This window comes from Chionomys nivalis, chromosome 4 (genome assembly GCF_950005125.1).
Source record: "Chionomys nivalis chromosome 4, mChiNiv1.1, whole genome shotgun sequence".
NCBI lineage: Eukaryota > Metazoa > Chordata > Mammalia > Rodentia > Cricetidae > Chionomys > Chionomys nivalis.
The window spans coordinates 78,811,930-78,834,349 of NC_080089.1; the positions used below are offsets into that span (position 1 = coordinate 78,811,930).

Consider the following 22,420-nt stretch of genomic DNA (forward strand, 5'->3'; position numbering starts at 1 on the left):
CAGAAGAGGACTTTTTAATGAAAAATCTCTTAAATTATGTTAAATGAAAGATCGCAACATATATGAACTGTGTAGAAACAGTAGAAATAGAGATTTTTAGAAATATTATAAACAGATTTTTGTTTGAGCTGACATCCTAGCCAGGACTAAGGGTTAGGGTTTTCCATTTATTGAGAGATTTTTACCTAAAATGTAGAGCATTGCACAATGTGTTTGGTAGATGGCTCAGACTTGCCAAACAGTCACACTGTTCCTCATTAGTTTTTTCATCTGTATATTGAGAAACACCAAGCCCTATGTGTGTATGTATGTATGTATATATGTATGTATGTATGTATGTATGTATGTATGTATGTATGTATGTATGCACTAATACGTTAAGCTAAGTTTGAGAACAGACTGGATAACAGACAGACAGGGTGATTTGTGAGAGCAAACGTCAAAGTCCTCTTTACTGTGTTCACTGGTGGTCTGTGAGTGCCAGAAAGCACTGGTGGTTATTTCACCAGGGGTTTCACAGTCCAGGGAAATCGTTGCTGATGAGAAGGGAAGTCATGGGCTGAGCTGGAAAAACTGCAAAGTTCTTTTGCTTCTGCTAGTTCATTGGCTAAAGGAGTTGTTTCCAGGTCATCTCTCTCTCTCTCTCTCTCTCTCTCTCTCTCTCTCTCTCTCTCTCTCTCTCTTGGTTTTTCGAGACAGGGTTTCTCTGTAGCTTTGAAGCCTGTCCTGGAACTAGCTCTTGTAGACCAGGCTGGCCTCGAACTCACAGAGATCCATCTGTCTCTGCCTCCCGAGTGCTGGGATTAAAGGTGTGCACCACCACCGCTCAGCCCCAGGTCAATTCTTATATTACTTTATTATAAAAGTGAATTTATATTCCTATTGCAAGTCAATTCTACAAAAAAATATTAAAGAGTGTCTTCCCTGGTCAAGGCACTATAAGTTTTACCTATAGGTTTTAATTTTTAGTGTAATCAATTACAAACTGAAAATGTACTCTGTATTTTAGATACTGGTTAGTCTGAAAACAAACTTGAATCAACAGAATGGTAACTCAAAAGACCCTGAAGAAAGCTTTGTGCACTTTTCTTCAGAGGAAGATTCTCTTTCATTTCTACCTCGGAATATGAATGAATTAATTGTTGTTGGGGTTTAATTAATAAAGTCATAACTGCCAGGCATTGCCCACACCTGTAATCCCAGTACTGAGGAGGCTGAGGCAGGAGAATCACAAGTTCAAGGGCAGCTTCCGTTATATGATGTATTCGAAGCTAGCCTGGGCTACGTAGTGATACCTTAATTTAATTTAAAAAAAAGCAAATCATGTCTGAGTCAACACAGATTCCACAGTTTTTGCCTCTTGGTTTCACAGAACAAGAATTAAAAGCAGATCCCGGTATTAGAGTAACCTGGACGTAACCTTTGACCTCTCAAATGCCGCTTCCACTTATGACTAAGGATGTCCAGGCTTTACTCAAAAACCCTTAATACACCATTTTCAGAAGCGCTCAGGAGGAAAGTGAGGAACTGGGTTCCTACCGCTGTTCTGACAGCTGGAGAGACAGGCTTTCCTTTCCTAGTCTGTTTCTACCACGCAGCCTCCCTGTCATCACTGAGGTGGCTAAGATTCCATCAGTGGTACCAAGGAAGAAAAGGCTCCAAAGCCCCCCTGGTTTAACTCCAACACACCTGAACTTCCTCTGTGCCAGGAGTGCCCGTAAAACCTCAACATTCAGGTTCCCAGGAACCACAAGAACAGTTCACCTGAGGGTCTCAGAGGTGGAACAGCGGCTACCTCCGAGCTTCTGATGGGGACGGGAAATCCAGCTGAAGAAAGTGCCCTTCACCATACATTGGGATTTACTTAGTGGAGCTTTAAAAAAGATTGCTCCTGGATATACGAGGCAGAGAGCACCTTGCTCCCGAGCTACCTTTTAATGCTGACACCAGAGGATTTTCCTAACACATTTGCATTGTCATCTTGTGCTGATGACGCGAGGGCAGTTTGGTGAAGTTTAACTGGACACATCTTTAGGGTATAGGTTTGGAAGGAATAAGGCAAGGAAGGGAGGAAGTGGAGGAAGAAATGAGGAGAGAGGAAGGGAGGAAGGGAAAGACAAAGGCCACCCCCTCAAAACCACCCGGCCTTGACTGGCAGCATTTGCATGCAGATCTGCATGGTGTAAAAACTCCACCATGACCCATTTCTAGCTACCACCACGCAGAGATGGGAGAGCCGAACCCATTCAGCCCGAGACCATGGCCCTCTGGCTGAAGTCCTCCACCGAGCAAAGGCCCAGTGGCTCTGGGCCTCAACTCCCTGCTCTCACTTTGCCATGAATCCCGAATCATCATGGAAGGTTGCCCACATAACACCAAGTAAGGCATTATGAAGGCAGCACCGAAAAGACAAGCTTGGCATCGCTCCCTGCTGCCTTCATTTCGCCCTCCAGCTGGGATAAGAACAGCTCACACTGGCCAGCCAAGCCTCTGAATATAATCCAAAGTATTATAGTTACTTAAAGTCATATTTCTGTTCCAAAACAATGGAGGAGCACAGAGGAGGAGGGGAGGAAGCCAGAAGGAAATCGCTGTTCTCTTAAAAGTATGTGACAATAAGCTACGAAGAAAAGCGCTCGATTGTGCACGGACAAACTTAGACAAACGGCCTCTGTAAAGAAAACAAGCTGGAGTTTGAACCAAAGTCAAAGTTTTGTTCTTGTTTTCCTTTCTTTTATTAGAAATAAAGCTCAGTTCACGAGGATGCTGGCCTGCTTGCCTTCCTCACACCCGTCATTTTGGGAGGCCTCTTGGCCAGAGACACCTCACGTGAGAGCCCAGGCCTGTGATATTTCTGTAACAGTTACTGGTATGTTGATGTAGTCAGGGATCGCTCTGTGCTCACGATGAGGTAACGGGCTCAAGCACAGTCCAAAGAGATGATGTCAAAGGTATATATACACACTAACACACAGTGACCTTGAAGCTCCCAGCGCAGGGAACAGAGCTGCGCTCTCTGGTCAGGGTTCTTTGTGATTCGTGAAGAACATCTTTAAGCTGGGGAGAAACTGTTGTCAAGACCCGGAATTAGTCATCAGTAAGGTTGGCTAACAGGCTACTGAAGCATTCCAAAGCTGTTAACTGCTAACTGATTATCTCAGAAATTAACTCTTTGGTTTTCCCTCAATTTCTGTAGAAAGCCACTAAAACCACTAACTTGTCTTTTTCATGGGGCTGACCTACGAGATTCGAGAGCACATTTATGAAAAGGGGAGATTTCAGAGAGGTGCCCGTCCTCGGCAAGACTGCCTTAACCATGTGCGTTGTAACAAGTCCCCGGCTGTCCCTGCAGCACAGTGACTGCTAAAAGGCAGCCAGTATCACTGTCAGCAATTACAGAATACTCGCGTTTCAGCTGAGTTTAGTTGTATGCCTTCTATGGAATCCTTCCGGGCAGAAGATAGCTGTCAAAGATGGTTAAGGCTTCATCAGAACTCGTGGACAGCTACGAAGTTAAAAGAACATAGCGCTATGACTGCATCATCCACCCAGCGGGAGTGGGAATTCAACATCTGCCCCGAGTAGCTGGCAGCACACCTCGTCAACAGCAACAGAGGAGCGTGTTCAGCTGCAGACGTTGCCTTTCTCTTCCTGTCCTCCATCACTGTACCACACAGTGATTAGAAAGCATAAGATAAATTTAACGGAAGTGTAAAAATGGAAGCAGAAATTGTACCGATTTTGTCTGCACGTGATAGCTTTGCCGCCCTCACCACGGCTTTCATTCCACAAGATCATAGGCTGCTTGCAGGCAAAAGCTGTCTGAGTCACTTTCGTGATGACTGCAGTGCTGGCGCGGGGCTTAGAACAGACAAGTGGTATGTCTTTGTATAGCGAAATTAGGTGTGTGTGGGGGAACCAAAGTCAGAGTATGCACACATGGTCACGTGGACACTTCCACATTACAGACTCCTACAAAGGTGTCTCTTTTCAAGGACGAAATAAACCGAGTGTGAAAGTGTGGTACAATCTCTCAAAAGTTCTTAGAATTCTAAGGCCCCTATGAGAATGAGGAGCTATGGAATCTCCAGTCAGCTGAAGAGAAAAGGGGAGAAGAGGGCTGATAAAATGTCAGGAGCCATATCCCCCCCCCCCAGAAATTATTATAGGGATCATTGCCCTGAGTTTTGCAGAGGGCTCCACTTCCCAATTGTATTGAGAATTGTTTTATTGACAAAGCCTATCCCACACCCAAATTGTCTGTTAATAGAGAGCTATCTGTTAGCGGAACCCGCCTCACACTCTAACTATCTAGAGAACTAGGTGTGTCAACTCGTGACTTCCTGACCAAGGAATCGTAACCTGACCAATTGTAACCTCCTGGTCAACGACCTCGTGACTGGCTTGGACCATGCGGCAAGATTCCGTGCCCCAGCCCCCCAAGTTCCTCATCCAGGGGCTATATAAGCTGCAACCATGACTCTAATAGACGGAGGCTTTGACAAGAACTATGCTTGGCTTTCTTCCTCTCTCTTGACCATGTCTTTCAGGTGGTACCTCTCCGTGACCCTGGAATAACTGACCAGCCAGGCGGGTTACAGACCCTAGACAGAGTAACTCGTCAAGGCCGTCTACAATAAAATTTCTCCACAGTGGGGAAAGGCGTTTGTCCATCGACTATGCAAGCCTGAAAAACCGAGTTCCATCCCTGGAACATAAAGGTGGAAAGAGAGAACCAACTCTAAAGGGTTGTCCTCTGGACCTATGCACACACAGTGCTACAAACGGCGCACACTCATGCAAGCGTGCAAGAGCAATAATGTTTAAATGAAAAAAAGATGAAGAATTTGTAAGATTTACAAGAAATTATAGAAAAATAAGTCAAACCAAAAAGGGATGGAAAGGTTAATAACAAAGCAGATAAATTCTGAATGACTTCATTGGGAAAGCTTGGGTTGGGAGCAAGCCGCTGACCAACTTGATAGGCTAATCTCCCCATATAACCTCTGATGAATGGCTCCGGCTCTCCGAATCCTCCCCCACAGCACCGGTACAGAGGGCCTACATGGTAGCAATCTTTGCAGTCTGTGGAGAGGAGAAAAGCTGAACTACTAAATACTCTGAGAGAAAGAACTCATGGAAAAGGACGAACAAATGTGAGCAGGACGAGAGTAGGCAAAGCCATGCTCTCTGTCTCTAAAAACTACACAACAGTAGCTGTATGATATGCGAATGTGAGACGTTCTGAGAGTAAGAAGGTGGACAGGCTCTGGACAGTCACAAGGAAGCCATCCTTGATAAGATTTTACTACATAGATTTACTGATCTGGTAGTGTGCGTGTGCATGTGTGTAGGCAGGCACAGTGTGTGAGCAAGCACAGGTGTATAGAGAGGCACATGGTGATGGGGGCAGAGAACAGGCATGGAAGCCGGTCCTCTCCTTTTACCATGTGGATCCAGAGATCAGACTCAGGTCATCGGTCATGGTTGCAAGAAAGAGACTTTAGGCATTAAGTCATTTTCACCAGTCCCAAAGCAAGCTATTCTTAATATATAGAATAAATGGAATATATTCAGCCTTTGGGAAAAGTCAAGAACTCAGGTTTGCCGGTCGATGGTGGTGCACACCTTTAATCCCAGCACTCGGGAGGCAGAGGCAAGCAGATCTCTGAGTTCGAGGCCAGCCTGGTCTACAAGAGCTATCCCGACCCACAGGATACGAATGAGGGTCCCTGATAAACCTAGTGGAGAGGAATGAAAGGAGACAAGAGACACGAGAAATGACGGCAAGACAGGATTTCTGATCTAGCCGTTCTGTTTATTATTTCCTCAGAAGCTGTTATATAGCAAATGGGCAAAGAGGGGAAGAAAAAGGTGTCAGGGGGAAGGGAAGGGTGTCAGGAAGCTCAGGTCTGCTGGAATTCTGGTCCAGAGACATCCCTAGCTGATAAGTAAATACTGAGGGTCTGTAATTGTTGACTAACCAAGGAAAATGCTAATGAGTTCCGGAGCCTGGTTCCTGCAGGTCTCTGCTAGGAGATAAGATGCCAGGTTGATTTCCTAGACCCTGCAGAAGGGATAGAGGTAAATATTTTTCTTAACTTATGAGCTTAAGATGGCTGTAACCAAAATGCAGATCTCAAAATACAGGATTTTGCTTCCGGCAAAGAGCTAGTTCCAGGACAGGCTCCAAAGTTACAGAGAAACCCTGTCTCAGAAAACCAAAATAAAACAACAATAAACCCTGCAGGCTTGAAAGGATTTAAATGAATAAGCGGATGATCACTTTATAATAGGACCTTAAAATAGTTAGAAAAATTAGAAATAACACTAACCTTCAAATACAATGTCTTTCAAATAAAATGTAAAAATTTACTGTTGGATCTGGGAGTGAAGCTTGGTAGTTCGGGCAACACTGCCAGTGTGCAATGCCCTGTGTTCAGTGCCTAGAACCACATCTTTTAAAAGTCCTTAGGGACAAAGTTGGCGCAGCTGTACATTCAAACAAGAGTGTAGTAAATTCTTCCCAGTACTGAAACAGAAATCAAGCTGCTATCAAGAACTATCTCCTTGATTGGGCCTTCCGCCACACCCGGACAACAGTAGAGCTGGCCCTGAAGGGGTAGAGATGGGAGATCTGGGGACAGGAAAGCAGGACAACTGGCCTCACCCCTTCCTTGCCATTGCTGCCGAGGCAATGCAGGAGAGTTCACCCTGGTGGCGAGAACAAGGGAAAGCTGGTGGACTGACCAACCCTGCCCAGGCCCAGGCCCAGGCCCAGGCCCAGAACCAGGGTTATGGGTTGGTCCATCCCAATATCCACCCCATCTGTGATCTGCTGGAGCACAAAAAGGCACCAGGCCTGCAGACCCAAAGCTGCAGGATCTCCACAACACAGGGCAGCAGCAGAATGACCAAGAGGAGTCCCACTGAGGGTCCAGCACCCATAGTATTGCAGAAACCGGAGGCCTCAAACCAGACCAAGGACTCTCTGCAATGAACATTTGCAAGTAAAGTTATATGGACAAAAAAAGAAGGAAAGAATGGAAGGAAGAAAGGAGGAAAGGAAGGAATGGAGGGAGGGAGGGAGGGAAGGAGGGAGGGAGGGAGGGAGGGAGGGAGGGAGGGAGGAAGGAAGGAAGGAAGGAAGGAAGGAAGGAAGGAAGGAAGGAAGGAAGGAAGGTCTCCCCCAAAGTAACCTAAGTGGGTATGCAATGCTGCTCTCAGAAGCCACCGGTTATTAAATGTAAATAAGAGTGTCAGGTGTAGACTACCACCCCATGAGTCATCGTTCAAGGAAATCACAGAGACCACAAAATAATGCAAGCCGCTGCCATTGCTTCTGGTTGCCCACCAGAACTGGATGACAACACCCTGCTTCACAGACTTATGTTGCAGGACATGGAGCAATCAAGCAAGAACTGGCCTGGCAATGTCTCCCTGACATCTAGCTGTAGAGTGCTTTAAGGTGCTGTGAGAGCTGCTGGGGGAAATGGTTAGCAGAGGTTTTGCTCCACTGGGAAGGCTCTGAGATACAATACACACAATGGCATGACTCTTACGGGAAGCGGGTAAGCAGCCACTTTCTGATCGGACTTGAGGCCTACTCCACGAAAGGGAATTTCTATCTGGCACTGTAAACCTGAACAAAAGCCCATGACTGGGGAGTTCAAAGGCCCCAGGAGGGAAGATATTATTGTTGGCTTGCTAAATACACATGGCACCAAACTGCCTTCTATGTATTTATTTATTACCTATAGGTTAGTGCTGCTCTCGGCCTTCGAGAAGCCTCTCTTTTTGCAGTAAGTGATGGGTAACACAGAGATTCGTAACTGAGGATAAGTGACTGTTGAGTGCCCAGTGCTAAAGAAAACTTCTCTGTTGTCATCCCCCCACACTCCAAAGCTGAGGGAACGTTGGAGAAGAAGGGTCAGAAAAAATGTAAGAGCTGAAAGATGGTGCGGAATGTAGCGAAGAGTTTTCTGGAAATAATGCGGCTATTGTGCCCTGACTTCCCAGCAGCAGGAGTTGCTGCACAAGTCTGGGCCCATCAACAAGTACGTCCCGGATGGGAGAAGAGCTCATGAGGCCCCTACCTTTCCTTGAGGAGTGACAAGCAAGTTAATGGCTCCTTTGGGACAGGGGTCATCATGGTCCGCAGTGGTGCATTGCCTAGTAATTGTCCTTCCTCAAGTAAATAATTCCCTATTTGTATTCGTGCAGGCAATTCTAATTAAATGCAATGGGGTATGCATGCACATGTGTGCATACATCACACCAAAGACAGAGATAGAGATGGAGACAGAGGAGAGGAAGAGGGAAGGAAGGAGGGAGGGAAAGCTGGAAGGTACAGCCCTTGCCCTTGGCTGTGGAAGTAGTTGGTGACAAATGGTAAGAGCCATGGCAGGCGTAGAGGCAGCACCTTGGTGGCGGAGCTGATTTCTGGGGTTCATCGGATGACTGACTTCTTCCCACAGATCAGAAAGTACACATAGTATTCATCGTGTGCCACCTCCCAGACTACACAAAACTGTTTGGTGGGGCAGCTGCAGCCTGGACCAGCTACTGTCCCTCCCCATGACCTGGGCCAACCACCTCTTCCTGAGTCACAGTTATGTCACCTTCTAGACAAGGCGATGGAAATGGCTGATGGGACTGAAGGGAAGAACTGCCACAGTTTGCTACCAGGAGGAAAGAATGGAAATGCGTCAATATCACTCACATTCTCTCCACTGGTGATAGACTTAGGAAGCACGCTGGGTATAGGTGTCTGAATCTTGAAGGTCTGAGACTCCTGATGTTACTAACATAGAGGCAGCTAGGATGAAAAGGAATCCAGCTACACGAGTTTTACAAATACCTTCATTTTTTTCCCAGTAGCTATTACTGTAAAAGTATGTGTGGGTATTTATGGACTTATGAATCATGAACTCTTAAGATGATTTTTATCAACATCATCCAAGATGCTAAACTTTGTTTGAAATGTCTTTCATGTAGATATAATAATGACTGGTGATAAATTTTACCATTAGATTTTTTAGCAATGTGCCTTTAAATGTGATCCTAATCCCTCATCCCTCCAACCCCATTTTTTTCCTGCAAGCCAGAACTTTATTCCTTTATTTCTGCCTGAAATTATTTTATACCTGGACCTCAGTGCTGGTGATTGAACAAGAGCCACACAGTGCGCTGACTGTACCACTGGCGCTCCCCTACCCCCGGGCATATTTATCTTCTTGTAGGAAATGAGAATCATGTCACAGCCCTAAGATACCTATGAGCTAACTCCCAGAAAGGGGAAGCTTACAAGAAAAGCATCTGGCCAAATCATTGAGGGCCGGGAGGTAGCTCAGTTGTAGAACGTTTAATTCCTGTACTACGGAGAAAGGAAAAGAAAACGAATAGTTAGCCAGTTAGATAAAACTCACTGTTGGGGAGATTATATAGCTTTGTGTCGCCAGTCCACTGACTTCTGACTCCAGCTCCCCTGGTCTACAGAGGAAAGTCCATCCTCTGTTTCTGTAGGGCATCTGTCCTGGGGTCTCTAGACTTGAAAATCACCCTTGCACCTCATTGCCCTTGCGGTGCCCTCTGCTCTGCTCTGCAACGGTGGAATGATAAAGTTCTTTACAGCTAATGTATCTGTTCTGCACCCACCTCTGTCAGGAGCCATGTTCCCCCAAAATTATTATAGGAATCACCGTCGTGAGGAGTTTTGCAGAGAGCTCTACTTCTCAATTGTATTGAGAATAGTCTTATTGACAAAGCCTATCCCACACCCAAATTAACTGTTAATAGAGAGCTATCTGTTAACAGAACCAGCCTCACATTCCAAGCTATCTAGAGAACTAGGTATGTCAACTTGTAACTTCCTGACCAAGGAATCGTGACCTGACCGATCATAACCTCTTGGACTACGTGACCGGCATGGACACAGAAAGTATTTGCAGCCAACCAAAAGAGAAACATAAACACCAACCCAACCACAAAATCTTTGATCTACAATCTGTCTTGTCTGCAAAATATGCTAGGGCAATAGTGGCAGAAGCCTTCTGAGTGTAACCAACTGATGTCTGATTTGATTAAAGCCTACATCATGAGCTGGAACCCATACCTGACACTGCTCAGCTGACCAAGAACCAGAGACTAGATAGCCTGGAGACAGAGGGTAAAACCAAATGCTACTGTTCTAAAACAAACGAGTGAATGAATGAGTGAATGAATGAATATAATTTAAAAAATAAAACAAAATATTTCCTAATGATTTCTTGAAGAGGCAATAGATTTTATTTCCTGTATACATTCCTCAATAAATCATTGGGTTTTTTGTTATTGTTTTTGTTTAAGTATAAGGGGGATTTGTTGAGAAGACAAAAGAGTTTGGTGGGAGGAGACGTGAAAGGATAAAAAAGGGTGGGGAAACATAATCAAGGTACATTTTTATATAAAATTGAAAAAGGATAAATGAACAACAAAAAAGAAGAAATAGATCCCAATTAAAAACAGAAGAAATATCAGCAAACCTTTCGTACTGTAGTCAGGAGACCAGCTAATGACTATTTCTTGAGAACTTATTCAATTCAAAGTATTATGGCCATTCTACCTCACCTTCATTCCCATGAATAGGAAACATATATAGTGGTGAGCAATAGAGGAATCGCTTAACACTGACCCCTGACCTCTTCAGGCATACATACGCAGAAATATAAACCTACATACACATGTACACATACACATGTACACCACACACACACACATACACAAACCCTTTACAAAATGAGGCTAAAACAACTAGCGAAAAGAAAGCTGACTGTAAATGTTTGTGTCAAAGCATTAACATTTTAACTACCAATCTATTTTGAATGGAATGCGTCAAAGAAGTAAACAATTAAAAAGGATTTTCAAATGTACCAGTTTTCTTTAATTTTTCTGAAAAGCTTCAAGAAGCACTTTGCTAATATATGGTCTGACCTGGTTTTGTGAACAATGACCGTGCATTGCAGGTCAGCTCCAGCAGCACCTATAATGTGCTAGGTCCTGGGCACTCACTTCCCTTCTCCCTGTGAAATCAAGCAGTGGACCACTGCTGACCCACTGGCTACGTGCAGCCTGTGAACGTACCCCGATTACTCAGGGTGTTCAGAAATTTTGGAAATTACAATTTCAAATACAGTTTAAAAGTTGTATTGTTGGCAATGGAGGGCCCATTTTTCTAGGTAGCAATAGAACAGGAGAGGCAAACAAACCTCCTATCCTTTTTTGATATCGCCCTAGATGCATTCCTGGCTTGTTAACTGCCTCTCATCACTTGGGCATCTAAGTTTTCATGAAACACAATACTTTAAATTTCCTTCAATTTTCACATTTTTACATTAAGCTGAACCACACAGACACAACAAAAAGTCATTTAACCTCGCTAAGCCTCGGGTTTAGTTTAATATGGGAGTGACAGTAATAATTTCTGACTCCTTCCTGAGCATTACGGGGCCAGGATGCAGCGATGAACGGGAGCAGCTTGGCTCACTGTCTGTGTAGACAGTTCTTAATGAACGGGGGAAGTGACAACTAAGCCAAGCAGCGAGGAACATAACGAAGGACTCCATCCTATGATGATCAGTGCAGTCCAAGGAAAATGAGCCTGCTGACGCCTCTCTTCCATATGATTTTAAATCTCAGAGCTACATCTCTCATTTTCAGATGCACTCTTCTCTGTTAGCCCTGAACACACGAGGATCCCTACATGGTGGGCAGCAAACTGAAAACATCGTTCTCCGCGTGTCTCTCCTTCTGGTGGAACCACCTATGAATATTTGTGTAAGCTGTGATAACACTCATTGGCTTTGGTAGGTCGGCCGTCTACCACAGGTGACCCTTGCTAAACACAAATGCCCAACTGAGCAGAAAGCTCTGCTGAGTCACAGTCGAGTATACATGGGCCCATGAGAGCTTTGTCCTTGGTATCCCAACCATTTCAAGCTGCTGAGGAATCTATCATGTTACAGCCTAGCTCCTAAGACCAGCCATGCACTTCTGGGACTATGGCTGCTTTCGTAATGGAGCTGAAACAGACTCGCTTAGGTGTATGACTGCCACAGATCTGTCTAAAATTTGAGATGCATTTTTCAAGTAACTTTGATTTGTAAAATTGTTAATTTGTAGAAGAAAAACAGTTCTAACCCAACAATACTCTAGGCAACAAAATTTAAGAAAATGTAATTTGTGATCCTTTTGGTGAGTTGTTTTGTTTTGTTTTATTTATAAAGGTATCAATATTATTTAAATTACTGCAGGCTTTGCATATAATTAAAGAGAGCCCAGCAATCATAAAGGGAGTTTGATTGATCATCATGAGTTTGAAGACAAAATGGGCAAAGTTGCCAAGTAAAAACAAATCTATACAGTATTGACCTGTGTCCTCTTCCTCTCACCTCTTCAACGAGCACACTAGCCCCAGTGCAGAGCCTCCAGCACTTCAGTGTTCTCACAACCATCTTCATAACACAAGCGCTTTGTGTTCATCCTCTGTCATCCACCCCCCCCACATACACACACAAAGACCCTCTGCAGTCTCTCATGACCTAGACTGGCTTTATTCGTCACTATTCTATTGCTGTGGAAAGGCAGTGCAACCACAGCAAATCTTACAAAGGAAAGCATTTAATTGGGGTTGCTTACTGTTTCAGAGGTGTAGTCCCTTACCATCATGGCAGTGAGCATGGGGGCATGCAAGCAGACATGGTGCTGAAGAAGCAGCTGAGAGTTCTACATCTGGATCCACAGGCAGCAGGAAGAAAGAGACACTGGGCCCGGCTTGTACTTTTGAAACCCCAAAGCCCACCCCTAGTGACGTACTTCTTTCAACTCCTACTCCAACAAGGCTACCCCTCTTATTCCTTCTTAAGTAATGCCATTCCTGATGACTAAGCATTCAAATATATGAGCCTATGAGGGGCCATTCTTACTCAAATTACCACACTGACCAAAGTTTCGACATTCTCTTGCCACTTCCCCTACAGAACTCTAAATTCTAACTATGCCAACTGCTTTCATTCCCTGAGAGTACCTTGCTCTATCTGACCCCACCTCTAAACCTTCCTCCTGCTGTCGACCGCCTTGGCGGGTCATTTAGTCTAGAGATTGTAACCCGCCTGGCAGTCAGTTATTCCAGGGTCACTGAGAGGTACTACCTGAAAGACATGGGCTGGTGAGAAGAAGGAGGCTAGGCAGATTTGTCGAAGCCTCCGTTTATTAGAGTCATGGTTGCAGCTTATATAGCTTCTGGATGAGGAGCTTGGGGGGCTGGGGCATGGGATCTTGCCGCATGGTCCAAGCCTGTCACGAGGTCGTTGGCCAGGAGGTTACGATCGGTCAGGTCACGATTCCTTGGTCAGGAAGTCACGAGTTGACACACCTAGTTCTCTAGATAGTTTGGAATGTGAGGCGGGTTCCGCTAACAGATAGCTCTCTATTAACAGTTAATTTGGGTGTGGGATAGGCTTTGTCAATAAAACAATTTTCAGTACAATTGGGAAGTAGAGCCCTCTGCAAACTTCTCAGGGCAATGATCCCTATAATAATTTGGGGAGGGACATGGCTCCTGACATCCTTCTCCTTCATCACCTCTCAACTCAAGCACAGCTCTCTCTGAACTGGTTTCCTAACTTATTTGTTTCTTTCTTTATTCTTCTAGATGTTATTCACTCGTAATCGTGAGGCTGCCATGTTTACTTACCTAGTTTGAGTTTCTTGAAAGCAGGACCTCACTTTTAAATTATTGTATTACTGGCATTCAACATAGCGCTTGGCAACTGTTAGCCATTGACAAAACAGAACTGCTGAACTCCTGAGCCCCACACATTTGCAAATTTTATTCTACAAAATCCTAAGAACTTACCACCCTACAGTTAATGAATATTTTCACCGACCATCCTGTTCAAAACAGCTGCTTTCTTCATTTATTCCTTTTGAACCAGTCTGTAGTTTGTATCTACTAACAACAGCAAATGAATTTGATCCTCATTGCTCTAATGAGTTCTACGAATTGAAAACATCTCAACTATTACAATCCATTTGCTGTGAATTCAGAGGGGGATCACATGACAGCATACTTTAAATACACACTTCTAAATGCTTCATTTAGATTTCAAATCACAAAGATATAAATTAAGAGAATTCTATTTATAATTCAACTTTTATTTTCAAGTCACAAAACTTCGAATTTCTAACGTGACTGATATAGCTAGGTTCTTCAGAGAATAAATCTGCCCCTTGTTCTATTTACTATTCAAATCCTCCCTTTCACAGTTATGGCATCTCTGCTAACCACATGCGGGGGGAAATGTCTGTAGCTCCAATCATTATGAAATATGACAGGCTTTTATATTAAACGAGGCAAAGTCCAAGTTCTCCACAGTGGTCTAACTGTGCTTCTTATGAGCTGAATGCTGTGGACGTAACCGCTGCCCATCTTAGGAAAGTCTCGCTCTTGCATTCTTAGTCCGGAATGTCGATGATCTAACCTGCACTGCAGCCATTCACAGAGACGGCGCTGTCTTGAAGGGCAAGGCCCTGGTAGGGCGCGATGTGCCTGGGTGGTTTCAAACCCACGATGGCTTCATCAGTGGCGAACGTTTCATTTACCTGGGCTCACACCCCTTGACTTTTACTTGGACAGACCTGACAGCTCGGTAAGTCAGAACTGCCAACCTTTGCATGGTTTCTTCCCAATCCCCCTGGCAATAAAAGGAGACTAAACCTTGCTCTGCCCCATCTCACCCACGAAGATGATGAATCTTTCATTGCGCTGTGGCCAAGGATGACGTTCCCCGGCAAATGCAAACCCGCGGGTAGCGTTCTGCCAGCTGTCATTGGGAGAGTCACATTCTTTACACCCGATGTGGCACATTTCCTCCATTGGCGACTTGAGCCAATAACTTCTCAAAATCTGATGCCAAAAGTCTGTCCAGTTCGTAAAAACACCTTTCTTTCTGGTTCCCCAGTCCTCACACTTCCCTTCCTCGGTCAGTATTGGTACCGTATCAATGAAGTCACCAAGCCTCAGGGGGGAGGAGACAGCTTGCCTGCCATGGAGCAGCGAGCTTTTCTGAGGAGGCCTCTGGTCAGAACCAACGAAGAAATCATAAAAGCACAGCTGGTGAGAACAAGCCAATAAACTCGAGTGGTTCCAAGGGCGTACTTTAGCTAAAAGGAAGCGTGGCCAAGGCTGAGAGGGTAAAGAAAACAGCTGTATATATTTAAAAGTCTTCTCTATTTTTTTTTAAAAAGTTGCTGTTGTTTTAGAAGTTGTTCTCTTTTAGGAATACTAGTAATAAAACTGAAAACTTGGGTTCCCTGAAAATCAGTTGTAGTATACATTTATTGAGTCTTAATCAGCAGGAAACATTTTTAGCGAATTCAATGACTCATCATCTGTGTTCCTTTGAGTCAAGAACTAAAGTTTCTCACCTTAGCATTTTGGATAAAGTCAAGGTCACCTAAACTGCCTGGGGGCATCTAGTGAGGAGAGATAGCACTGTCCCCCTAGTGTATTTATACCCGTGAGATTTACTTTCCAAGCTGAGATGGTTTTGAACACCACAGGACGTGACAAAAGGCAGCAGCTAACTGTCCAATTGACTCTGAAGATTGATGGTGAGGGCGGGAAGAGCTATGGTTCTGTCTGTATCCCAGTCACGCTTTTCAGCTGCCGTGCCATCTCTATAGTGTCCTCACTGGAAGACCCAGCTGCAGCTTCACCTGAAAAGACCGTATCTTCAAACCTAAACAAACCGTTCTGCCTCTCCCATTCTTTGAAGACTATGCCCTTAAAAAAACAAACCAAGGGGCAATATGTGAAATATAGAATTCTCTCACAATTCCCCCTGGCATTTCTCAAACAGAGGAAGGAAACGCAAGGGTGCCGTCAAAGCATTGCTGCAGAGAGCCATTCTTTGCAAACAGCGTACTGCCCTCCACACATCTGAGAGAAAACAATGGTAATTCTATTTCAAGACAGCGTTCCAGACACTAAGTCACTTTGAAATATCTATTCGTAACTCACCTTTCAGAGAGGCTAAATTTCCATGAACCTGGACGGTGAATACACAGCACGATTTTTCTCCTCCTAGAACACTAATCGGTTTGACTTCCTTCAGCTGCCAAGTCCAAGGCATCCTCAGATTCCTGCTCAACATCGTCTCAACCACCTCTGCTAACAGATCAGCGTTTCTGCGTGCAAGACGCGCTTGGCATTTCTGCTATCAATTCTTTTAGAATGAGGCACAACTTTGGGCTTGCGCAGTATAATTGAGGTAACAAATAGATCGTTTATTTCACCAAGATCACTTAGTGGGTAAGGGCACTTGACCTGTCAACCTGACTTCGATGCCAGAATCCACCTGGTAGAAGGAGAGAACCAACTCCTGCAAGCTGTCCCCGACCTCCACGTGTGTGGCCCCTACCCCAATAAATAAATAAACAGGCATAAATTAATAGTTTAAATAAGTGTGGGAACGGGGATACAGCTCAGGGATGGAGTGCCTGCCTGCATGTACAAGGGTCTGGGTCCTTTTCCAGCACAAGAGAAAATGGTAACAATGTTACAATGTGTGGTTTGCATACAAGAGACATAGAGTTCAATGCCCAGTACCAAGGTAAACCAGTCTATTAAATTCCTATGTGAGCCTGGACAAGTCAAGTTGATTAAACTCAAAATGGGTAAAATAATGTGTCAACAAAGTTTGAAAAATAATAGTTATCTTACTGTGGCAGAAATTCTGAGGCTTACTCCCAATTTTTAACTTAAATGCTGAAGTCAAGTATTTATAACTCCCAAGAAATAATCATGGAATCTGGAATTTCCTTCATAGTAGCATGATAACAGGTTAGAAACTTTTACTCCAAGTTAAAATGCACATATTTCTGTGAATTAAAACGGATTTCACAGGGTGTGATAGCACAGGCCTTTAATCCCAGAACTTGGGAACAGAGACAGATGGGTCTCTGTGAGTTCCAGGCCAGCCTGGTCTACATAGAGAGTTTAAGGCCAGTTATTCCTTCTATTTTTGTTGGATCAACTCATTTACTCTCAACTTTGTCCTAACCTAAGTCAGACATTGGTTTGAGGGCGAAGGAGAATATTTGTATATTACCTCATAACGCCCCAAATATGCAACTTCTTCAAAGTACACAGTTCAGATCCCGCAGTGACCAAAAACAGTACCTGGGAGGTGGGAGCAACAGAAAAAGGGAGCCGGCCTTCAGAGGCCGGAAGGAGCAGAGTGGTCAAAGAGCGACCCTGGAGCAGCACAAATGGACTTTGAGGAGATTGTAGCGAGGACAATGCCAAGCTGAAATGACAGCCAACTCTTTCGGTGTCTGTACAGTGCCACATTCATCTGAGGAGGTAAAAGACTTCCAGGCTGGATCCCAGACAGAGGGGAGCCCAGGTTTACACATCCCTCTCTGCCAAGGACACGAGGCTCTTCTTTGCCCATAAATCAAACAGTTGCCAGGCCCCCTGATGACATTGCACCTTGAGGAGAAAAAAAAATCAAACTGCAGAAGGTTTTGTTTGTTTGTTTCATAATGGGAAATACACCCAAAGATCATTTTTTTTCTGCAATGTCTAAGACTTAGTGCTATTTGAGAAGAAAAATAAAGAAAAATGTTATGCAATGGATAATGCAGTTATAGGCAATCAAATTAGAAAATGCGGGCAGAGATGCTTTATAAATTGTAAACCAAAAAGATTTTAATGGTGGTTGCTCGCCAGTGGGGAAAACAGCCGAAGATCAGCTTATTTTTTTCAAGAGCATGAAGTCCCTTGCTCATAAAGCTCAGAAGGCTCTCCTTTGCCTGCCAGAAACAGTTTCACATTTTAGACTTTCATTCAAAGCTTCCCCATTTTGACACATTTGCTTTTCAACTTATACCAACTACTAATGACTGGGTAGCCACAGAGGTCTAGACAGGTTGACTACGGCAGGGATCTATTCTGAAAAACACGCAGTTGGGTGAGTCCTCGTTGTTCTAACAGCATACAATGGACTTATCCAAAACTGGATGGTGGAGGTCAGCTGCTCAAGATGGCCTTTTGATCTAGACACAGAAAACAAGATATCTAGAAATAGGGAAATACTCTAAAATCATGGCAAATGATATGGTAGAAACCAACAAACAAAGATCTCCTGAGTAAATTGGGAGTGTGGGGACCTTGGGAGAGGGTTGAAGGGGAGGGGAGAGGCAGGGAGGGGAGCAGAGAAAAATGTAGAGCACAATAAAAAATCAATATAATAAATTTTTAAAAAATTTTTTTATTTTTATTCTTTGTTAATTAAAATTTCCACCTGCTCCCCGTTTCCCATTTCCCTCCCCTCCTCCCAAATATTGCCCCCTCCCCCCACTCCCCTCCCTCATCCCTACTCCTCTTCTCCTCCCCCCACACCATTCCCCCTCCCTCTCGATACTGAAGAGCAGTCCAAATTCCCTGCCCTGCGGAATATAATAAAATTTAAAGAAAGCTATTGTGGGGAAAAAAAGAGTTTCAATTCATTATGTTTAACATAAAAAAAAAAAACAAAAAAAACAAAAACCAAAACCCAAAACAAACTTTTACTGGTAGCCATGATAAAGCATGTTTCTGTTCTGTAGGACACACGTGCTCCAGGCTAGCGATCTACCAGTCTTAGTCTTAATCTTAGTGTTCTCTCATTCATGCTTTCTTCAGATTCTCTGCTCTCATGAAGATGAGAAATGTCAATGGAAAAACTGCCAGATTATAGATAAAATGAGGTGAGTTCAAGTTGAAAAAGTTTGGCCCAATACAAGACATAAACACAACTCATCTTTATTTGATCATCAATTTCACACACACACACACACACACACACACACACCTGGTTGCTTGTTTGAGGCAGGAATCTACCTAGGTAGCCCAGGCTGGCCTGAAATTTGCAATCCTCCTCCTTCAGCCTTTGAGTGCTAACATTACAGGCACGCATGCACCACCACACAGTCGAACCCACATACACTTCTTTAAAGGATCTTCTCTTGGAACACAAAACCTGAGTTGCAGCCAAAAGGGCTCTGCCCTGGGTTTGTAAGACCCACGAGAGCAGAGAGCCAGAGGAACATTGCATGACGGGTTCCTAAGCAATGCATCCAAAAGTCCTATCTGCAAACTCAAGCTGAAGGAAGAGCTGTGTTCATCCAGCACATGCAGGAGCCGGAGCAGAAGCTATTGAGGGCTAGCCTGCACTACGCTACCCTGCCCATCGTCTTTGCCCATAACACCCCTTGACTCACAGCTGCCAATCACGAGGCTGCTGGACCGGGCTCCTTCTCAAGAACCCAGAGGAGTCCTTGTCTAGCAGTGAGCAGCAATCTTGCAAGTTCTGTGACCCGTGTGTGAAGCCCCTGTCCCCCTTGGTCTTCTCCAGCTGGGCTCCCCACAACACTTTCACAGAGTCTCAGCCTTTACTTCCACCCCTGGTTACCTACATGGAGAGAACATGGCAGACAAGGAACCAGACCTTGAGGAGTTCTGACCCTTGAGGGTGTCGTCTCAAAACGGTATCTCAAGAGTCAGGTCAGTGCTTTCTGCCTCTGCAAGCCAGGAAGCTGGAGCTTAGCAACTGCTGTTTTCTTTGATTTCATTATTTCCTCTGAGAGGTAACCTGTAGCCCTGCTGAGCCTTCAGCTCAGTAAGTAGCAGAGAATGAACTGGACTCACAAGTTTAAATAACACCCCTTACACGCACAGAGAGATACACAAGAGATACACACCACACACACAAATATAAATCCCCCCAAACAAAACAAAAAAATTACTTTTTCTAAAAAGACACAAAATGCCCAGAAAAGATCATCCCCATCTTAATCCCATTTGTCATCCACAATTATTTTAACATCCTCTGTAGTGCTCAAAAGTATATATTTTTAAAAAAAGACAAAATTGAAAAATCTTATTCGAGAATGACCATTTAGAACAACTAATCTCTGTTTTGCGGGGAAAGGTACTGGAGATTGAGCCCAAGCCCTCACACGTGGTAAGCACGCATTCTGCTCCTGAATCCAGGGGAATTCGTGGCTAGCTGTAAGCCTTGCAGCTAATGACTTGCAAAGTTGGTTGTCGTCGTGGAGGCAAAACCAGAAAGCTGGTTCCATTTCTGTGTGGCCCGGAAATCTCACCGCTGAAGGAGATGCACTGGAGCTACCCACGAGGAGATGCCTTCCCAAGTCTCCAAGACAGCACCACTCAAACCTCTGGGTGGCCTCTGCCCAGGAATAAAGAGCCATTTTTTTTTCTTGGGTTACAATTCTCCTTCAAATATTTTTCTAAATCCTCCCCCCCCCCCCCCCACTTCTAATTTTATTGAAAGGAAAGGAGGGGAGAGGAAACCCGGGGATGACGGGGGTGACATGAGCTCTGACTATCTTTAGCCTCTAATCTCACTTCTCCTTTGACCTACAAAGACCCATTGTTTTCATCTTTGGGAGAGATTAACTCTCCTTTTTCAAGGGTCTCACTGCTCCTAGATGTGGAGAAGTTACTGAAAGAGAAGCCACCCTGCGAAGTTAGTATTACAAAAGGAAAATGAAGGCATTGATGAACAGACTACGAGGGTCTGTTCTGGGAGGAGGCCAGATGTCAGAGGCCTATGAAATAACACTAAGTGGTGTCCTGAAAATGTACTCATACGTCAATTCCTGCCACATACGGTTTGCTTGGAGGCTCCAAAGCAAGCGGCACGGCTCATCTAAGTAAAGAGCCAGCCAAGATAATCTAATGACCTAAGACTCCGACGACACTGCGTGCTGTCTCTGGTCCGGCTTGGTTTTATTTAACAGGCCGAATTTTATTGCTTCTCTTCTGCAAGTGTCCTCAATGTTTTCTTGCCACTGTTTTCAGCAATATTTTAACTCAGGAGCCGAATTTCCTTAAATGCGGTTCTTAAATTTTACATTCCGTGTGCTAGTTACTACCATTATTTTTGTGTGCCAGGGCTGGACTTAGGGGAATAATTGCTTTAACCACATTATTTAAGAAACTACTCACTGTATGAAAAAGAAATCCTACACAAGACATAAAAATGAATTTTAAGATGCATTCTGTTGGGAGGATGGTGAGAAATTCTCGTGGCTGTCTCAGACCCCCTGGTTTTATTATTCAGTTGCTGTGTGCCTTCTGAAAGAGGAAAGACTTTGCCCTTAACACTGCTCTTACTACAGGTCTGCCTAATCTCCGGACTGATGCTTTCAAACACGCCCTGGAACACCCACTCTGCCCTGTGATGGGCAATACAGCCCACATTCCCCGACTGGCACAGCGTGTTTTATTGTTTTCTGACCCACTGATTTAGCAGAGATGGGAGTTCATTTGCAGTCTCACCAACTGACACACAGTTCCTGTTTCCACATTCGGTTTTCCCACACACTTTGCGCTCGTAAGAGAATTACAAGATAATATTCAGAATTTCAAACCACTATGTGTTTCCTGGGAGTCGGCTTCCCCAAATATTTACATTAGTCTCTGCAAGTAAGTTAAGTAATTATAAGTAATTCAAGGCAATGTTATTTTGAGGAAGGATATGCTACTGACTCTTGGCTCTGATTTCCAAAAGTGCTTAGAGTCCGCCACAGCCAACAGCCAGCAAAGGTCCCATGACGAGCAGTCCCCAGAACCCTCAAGTCATTAGCTTTTTCCCTAGAGACAACCGAAAACCTCCCAGCAGGTAAGTCACAACACATCTCGTAAGAGGCTTCCGTCGAAACTCCATTAAGAATTTGGCATGGACGGCTTGTCTGAAACCTTCAGGAAATGTTAGACCTTGTCATGCTGACAGGCACCAGCAAGCCATCTTTGCTAAGTTCCAGCAAATGTACGAAAAGCAAAGAAGGATGGAGACACTCTTCCTGGAACGTGGTGGCATCCTTAGAAGGACGAAGGGCTCTCAGCTGTCTCATCTTCCCCTTGGCAAGGTCACGTATCTGTAGTAACAGTTTTTAACAGAATCTAACTGTTGTATTGGTAGAAAATGACCATGTTCTGAAAGAGTTTAGTTTTTTTCTTGGAATAAGTAATGTTAGATGTTGAATTATCTTTGAAGATGAGAAGCTGGGATCGAGAACTTATCCTAAGGACTGGGGATGAAGCTCACTTGGTAGATGCCTGTCTAGCATGCACGAAGCCCTGGGTTTGACCCCCCAGTTCCGATAAAACAAACAAAACAGATGTGGTGAGACAGACTAGTAATCCTAGAATTTGGGAGGCAGAGAAGGGAGAGACAGGTTCAAGGCCACCCTCAGGGACACAAGCTTGAGGCCAGCCTGGGAAACATGAGCTTCTGTGTCAAAAAAAAAAAAAAAAAAAAAAAAGTATTATATAGGCTAAATATCTTAAAATTTCAGCTATCTTGAA

The 22,420-nt window shown here is 44.3% G+C and overlaps 1 protein-coding gene and 1 pseudogene across 2 annotated transcripts in view; one reads left to right on the forward strand and one right to left on the reverse strand.

Annotated features, from left to right (window-relative positions):
• Filip1 (filamin A interacting protein 1) overlaps positions 1-22,420 on the reverse strand; it is a 151,751-nt gene that overhangs the window by 99,512 nt on the left and 29,819 nt on the right. The window lies entirely within an intron of this gene.
• The window catches only part of LOC130873543 (5'-nucleotidase domain-containing protein 2-like), a 72,821-nt pseudogene continuing 57,029 nt past the window's right edge, over positions 6,629-22,420 (forward strand).